The sequence below is a fragment of the Teleopsis dalmanni genome, chromosome 1 (assembly GCF_002237135.1).
Source record: "Teleopsis dalmanni isolate 2A chromosome 1, ASM223713v2, whole genome shotgun sequence".
In the NCBI taxonomy this organism is placed as follows: Eukaryota; Metazoa; Arthropoda; class Insecta; order Diptera; family Diopsidae; genus Teleopsis; species Teleopsis dalmanni.
Genome location: NC_051846.1, coordinates 48241254 through 48247598, shown reverse-complemented (window position 1 = coordinate 48247598; position 6345 = coordinate 48241254). Strand labels below are relative to the sequence as shown.

Here is a 6345-nt window from a genome sequence, read left to right as displayed (position 1 = left end):
ATAATGACAGCAATAAAAATAATGAATTTTATTGTTGTCGTGCTCATATATAAAGGCTTTGCATTTCAATTGTGTTGTATGCAAAATATTGCATGCATACAATAAATTGTTGCTGCTGATATGATTTAGTGACGTACAACAATGCAGCGGAATGCTTAATGCAATATTCGAACGCAATTGCAATGCAATTGCAAATCTATCAGTTGCACTTTATGCAAAGATTATGCCAAAGAAATTCTAATTTGCGCAAAGCAAATATCTCGTTTTTTCTTGCTCGAATCTGTCAGTTATTAATGTTTGGATAAATTTAATAAAGTATGCAAAAATGTTTATAAACATTTGTTTTTATGCACAAGTTTGTTAACAAATATATTTTTGTTACTAAAAAAATATATTTTAATTTTTTTGCATTTTTTAAATAGCGTATGTATATTAATTTTTTTCACCATACGAGGAATGTATGCTAAATACTTTTTAAATAATTATGTATATACATATATTTATACTCGAGACAGTAGGGTATAAGTTCAACCTTGGTACCTTCAGTTACAAAAAATTATTTAAGAATAATTAAATATAAGAAATAATTCCAAGACCACTGATGATGGGTTTTAGACAATACTTGAAACAGCTGTATGGTCAGTCAAAAATTCAGCTAATTAAAAGTAATAAACAAGTTTTTGAAATCACTACTTTTTAAAATCTTCTCTATTAGAAATAGTTTATATTAGGAAAACCAGAAACTCTTCATTAAAATTTCAATTTCTTTCAATTTCTTAATACTCTAGCATCGAGGAACTATATTACTCTTGTCTGGATACTGGACCATGAAGGGCATAAGGGCAATGAAATAGCAGACTCATTAGCAAAGAAGGGTGCTATACTCCTTTCATTGATCCAGAAACTTTTGACAGGTAACAAATAGCTTCACAAGTAACTTATTATGTGAACGAGAAAAACAAAATCTACTTGATGACTGAAGAGCCCAAACAAGCATGCGGCAGTCAAGAAAATTCATTGATCCTAAACACATCTATACTGAACTTCTTACATTACACTGTAGACTCAATTACCACATGAAGAACATAGATGCGGTAGAAAGTAAATCCTGTTAACCCTGCCATGAGGAGAAGGAAACATCAGAACATATTCTACCGAAAAGTCAAGCATTCAAATTTTGACTGTAATTTTGACTCAAATTTTGACTGTAATGGAATAAAATATTCACCATTCAGCTTCAGTTTCAAATTTAACTTCATTTTAAATAATTAACTATGCTTTCCACTATATTTTTTTTTAGCTGTATAATTATAGTATCATAATTATTTGATTGTTTTTAGAATTTTTTATTATTTTATCTAAATTACCAAAACTACACTTTACGACAAAAACTATTAAATTCTATAACAATATTAAAGCAATTAAACTCAGCTAACACCCCTCGTATGTGTACTCATATAAAAGGTTTTTTTTAAATATACAGGTATTATAATATATATTAAAGCAATTAACTAAGTTATTAACAATAAGTGACAATATTAAAGCCCACTCCATTTGTATCTCGCAGTGCCACAATTATCTGAGCATGAAATTACTTTAATATACATTTTTTCTTAATAAATGGGCGGAGCAACGCAAAGTGCTTTTCAGAAAAACGTCTTTTTTTTTTGTTTTAATGTACAGTCCTATTGGCATTAATACGGAAAATAAAGGTGGAGCTGCGTTTGCAACTTTTAATTATTCGCCGTCGAAACAAAGTTAATAGGTTTTGCATTTGATTGCAGTAGAAGAAGTCGTCTTTATGAATGTCAATAATAAAGTAGTTTTTTATTTTCTTATTTAAGTACCTAAAATCAATTACTTTATTGGTATATTGTTCTATATTCTTAAGCTGTCAACGACAATTATTGCCTGCATTCCTTTTATATCTGAAATATTTGAAAGATTATGTTCTTTTTTGTTTTTATACATTAAAGCCTGTTTTAAAAATTGAGGTCTTTTTTCATTAACTTCATTAAGTGATTAAGTAATTAATAAATTTATAGTCCCTCGAATAAAGTGTGAGTGGTTATTTAATAAAGATCTAGTTCAAATCTAGAATCTAGTACACATATAACTTTATAAATATGCTCTATTACTATAAAAATGATGAAAATGCAGCAAAAATGAAAATGCTCTGAACGATCATCAAATTTTTACCGGAAGTAGAGTGCTAAATAGCATTCCTGAAATTTTGATATTGAAGATGCATTTTGCCCTGCTCAGCCTGTCACTACAATGGACCTCAAAGTTTTGCAACTGGTGAAGCAAAACTGACACACAAGTTGTCAAACGATAGTGGATCGACTAAACATCAATCGCTTGACAGTTTGGAATTACCATATTTAAAAAGAGTGCACTACGCAACATCGCATAAATTAACTTAAATAAATCGATTAAACGAATTACTATCAGTGTAATGCGCGAAAGCGATTATGATCAAAAGTCGCTAACCCTCTACAAACGCCTCCGAGGCTTGTGAAAAACGGTTATGTTGAGTGTTTTGTGCGATTAAAAAGAAAATGTCCATTATGACCTGCTCTAGTCTGGTGCAACAGTTAATTTGTCCACTTGAACCACGCAATCAAGTAAAACCAACCAGAATTATTCTTATTCTTCTAGCATGTCATGATAGAAAATGTCAAACTTTGGAACAGGAATGTTAAAATTTATTCGTACCTATTGCCTTCGCTCAAGGCTTCTATTGTCTACAATTATATACTAGCTCATGCATTTGGAACCAGTTTTACTTCCACAACTAAAATCAGGATAAAGATTATGATCAAATCTTTCCTAGTTCTTATATTTTACTTGCCCTATCTTATAACATTGAAATGTTTTTGTCACTTCAACTTCTTTATTTTATATTTTGCCTTGATATGATAGATGTTCACCATTTAGGACTATAGATGTTTACCACTACTAAGCGAACTTAGTGATAACGACATTTTCCATATCTAACATAAGTAACATAATAATTAAGTAAATGACATTGGAATTTTTTTTTTTTGTTGTTTGTTCGTATTGGTTCTGATAATATTTATTTATCTAGGGCTATTTAAAATAATGTACAAGTCCAAAAATAAAGAAATTCAACATATAATAAAAAAATCTGGCAGGTGAAAGTGCCATTGGAACGGTTTAAATGTATAACTACGCCACTGCACTGTAGTTTTGTGAATGCTGGAACTGTATTCTGGATTTGACTCTGGATTTGCGAGCCACCTCCGTTGATTTGTCTCCGACAGTCAGATTCAGTCTAAGTTTGACTTTGTGTGCCACAACATGGTATTCAATCGCATATTGATCTTGAGCAATTGATTTTCACAACAAAGTCATTGACGAATGCAGCAACAGTTAGCGCAGTGCTTGAGACTGCAATAATGCTAAAGGCGGCGACAATTAATGGTGCCAGGCGCTATGTCAATTGTTGTAAAGCCATATTGTAAGCAATAATCTAGAAAATCATATGTTGAATGCAGGTCTTCATTTTAAATTTCTTCCAAACCTTGGATAAGAGTATGGGCTGTAGCGATACATCATACATTTGTGTTACTTTATAAGTATATTGGCATCATTGTTATAAGTCCGAAAGCCAGTGCAAGTGCATTCAGATTTCTAAAATAATAATATTTTATTAGCTGCACTTTGATTTGTATAATTATGTTACCAATTTCCGACAATATTGGTAAGTATTTATGGTAACATGCTGCTAAGACAGAGACGTCAACATCAAAGAGCAATTTTTGCAAGTTAACATATACCGTACCGGCAACGGTGCTATATTGCCAGTATACCAGTATGCTCCTAGTCTTCTGTCTGCAATTTTTACCTTAATACAGCTTTTCGGTGGAATGCGTACTTTATAAAACAAATGAAAAAACAAATTAAAATTTCGACTACAATGATTGAAATTTATTATAGCATCAATACCTTCATTGCCAATCAGACCCAGTATTTGATTAACTGTTCTTCCATTTAGAAAGCCAAAAATATAGGGATACACACTATTTACATCCTATCAAATAATGTCTATAATGATGCGGTTACTCTGACAATAAAAGTTAATATTTTAATTTAAAATACAAATATGCAATAGGAAACATACTTACATATATTCTGCAAACAACCACAACATATGACGTACTTGACTATTGCTTGCAAAACGGTTTACTATTCACTCCTTATATAAAAATCGCTAAGGTGTATCTGCTTTCATAACTCGAGAACTCACTTCAAATTGTACAGGAATTAAAATTCAATCACCTTCGAAACTCGCAAGAAATCATTATGTAAAAGAAATGTGTTATTCCATTTTTATTGTTTCCGTTACTTTTTGATATCCATTATTCCCTCTTAACATCCACAGTAATACCCACATGGAGAACAGCAACCGTATGATGTATAACAGGATGGATAACAAGGTGAACAATATGATATAGAACAAGGTGAACAATATGGGCTAGGATAACCGCAAGGATAGCCACATGGATAAGAGCAAGAATAACAGCTAGGATAGCAACCCATCTTTTTGCTTAACTTTGTAAAAATTTGTTAAAAGCGATATCGAAGATGGTACCACGAAGGAGCTGCTGCGAGTGTTCCGTGGAATCTTTACTTCTTCAATAATAAAGAATTTTTACTTCGTTTTCGCAAATCGTTTATTTTTAATCAAACTACTTACCTTTTTGTAAGGAGTCGCCCTTTTAGCTTTGAATTGCAGCCTCAAGCAAAAGTGCGAAAATATTTATAATTTTCACATTTAAATTATATGCATTTTAATAATTTTGAAGCCTTCTGGATAAATTTGAGGCGGCAACGAAACAAAAATTTATTCAATTTAGGCCTAAACAAAATAATTTTGTGAACGAATACGACACAAACTTTTCAAACCGAAATTTTTTATAAAATTTTTTTCTGAATCAATTTGGAATATGCTTTTTTATTTCATATTTGAAAAAAGCAAAGGTAACTTTAATAAATTTATTATACACAAATTTTACAAGTTATATATATATATGGTGGGACGTTGGGACAGCGCACTGTCAAACAAGTGGCCCCACTGAGGTGAAGGATTAGTCGAAGTAGACCCCGAAACGACTTGGGTCCTTTTTCGTCCTTCGATTCTCGGATGTTGTTATTGAGTTAAAGTTGGAGTGGCTTCCGTTCGCATAACTACATCTTTTGTTAATGCAAGCAGTTAATTTAGCTTGAGGCTTCCTACCAAGTCGTCACCAACCCAATGGTGTCCCAAGACAGTCTTCCTCCTACTTGCCAGTGCTGGACATTGGCACAATATATGCACCGCTGTCTCCTTTTCTTCTAGACATAGACTGCAAATGTCTTCCTCAGCAAGAGTTATCTTTTTGAGGTGATACTTGAAGTTGCCATGTTCAGTAATTAGTGAAGTCAGGCAGCTTAGGGTGCTCCGCGAATAGCTAAGCACCTTTATCGCTTCTCTGGCCCACGGTTTTTGTAACATAAGTTTGGTCTGTCTACAAGTGCTCAACTCTCTCCATCTATTAACAGAAAGTGAGGTTATCCACTTATAGACATAGGCTGCCGTCATGCTGTATCGCAATGGTATTCTGGGCTCCGGGCCACAGAAATTATGGCTTGATCCTTGCTTTGCAAGTTTATCTGCCTTCTCGTTTTACTCAATACCGATGTGTCCTTTAACCCACAAGTTACAAGTTAATAAATTATTTAATATTATTTTGTAAAAAGAAATTTATTATAGGAAAAATCGTTACTAGGAAAAACACAGCCGGTGACCATTTGGCGATAAACTCAACAATCTCCATATATAGAGTAAACTTCTATATACGAGTATATAGTTATCACTGAAAATTGGTGGGCAGTACAGTTTTTGAGGCGATGCTACTGACACAATCCGTAAATCAAAATCGAGTTTGTAGAATGCAACAACTTTCAGAAGATTCAAAAATACTGATCTTCAGAGACTAACAAAGTTTTTACCAAATTTTATACAAAGACTTAGGTGTTAGCCACCGTTAAAATTAATTAAAAATTATAGCCAACTTAGGTTTGGTTCGGAATGCGCGTGCTGCCAATTGTCAGCACTTCCACTCGGAGGCATACTCGGAGCCAACTTAACCCAGTATACTAATTAGAGATCTTTAAGATATTGGCAAAGTGTATCGAATTAGGGGAACGATTATGTCCAAAAGTGAACCACTGTAAAATATTTAAAAGTGTTACTTTCTATGTTGGCACCAAAGCTATCTACATATTCACATCAAATATATGAATTTTTAAATATATTCATTGTAAAAAATACATTTT

At 32.5% G+C, this 6345-nt stretch overlaps 1 long non-coding RNA gene across 1 annotated transcript; it reads right to left on the bottom strand.

Annotated features, from left to right (window-relative positions):
• Positions 1 to 3077: 3077 nt before the first annotated feature.
• Positions 3078 to 4945, bottom strand: LOC119672926. Its single transcript, XR_005251971.1, has 6 exons — positions 4724 to 4945; positions 4152 to 4659; positions 3973 to 4090; positions 3710 to 3900; positions 3548 to 3657; positions 3078 to 3496 (listed from the first exon to the last, which is right to left on the bottom strand). It is a non-coding gene; the product is annotated as an uncharacterized LOC119672926 (long non-coding RNA).
• Between the last annotated feature and the right edge of the window lie 1400 nt (positions 4946 to 6345).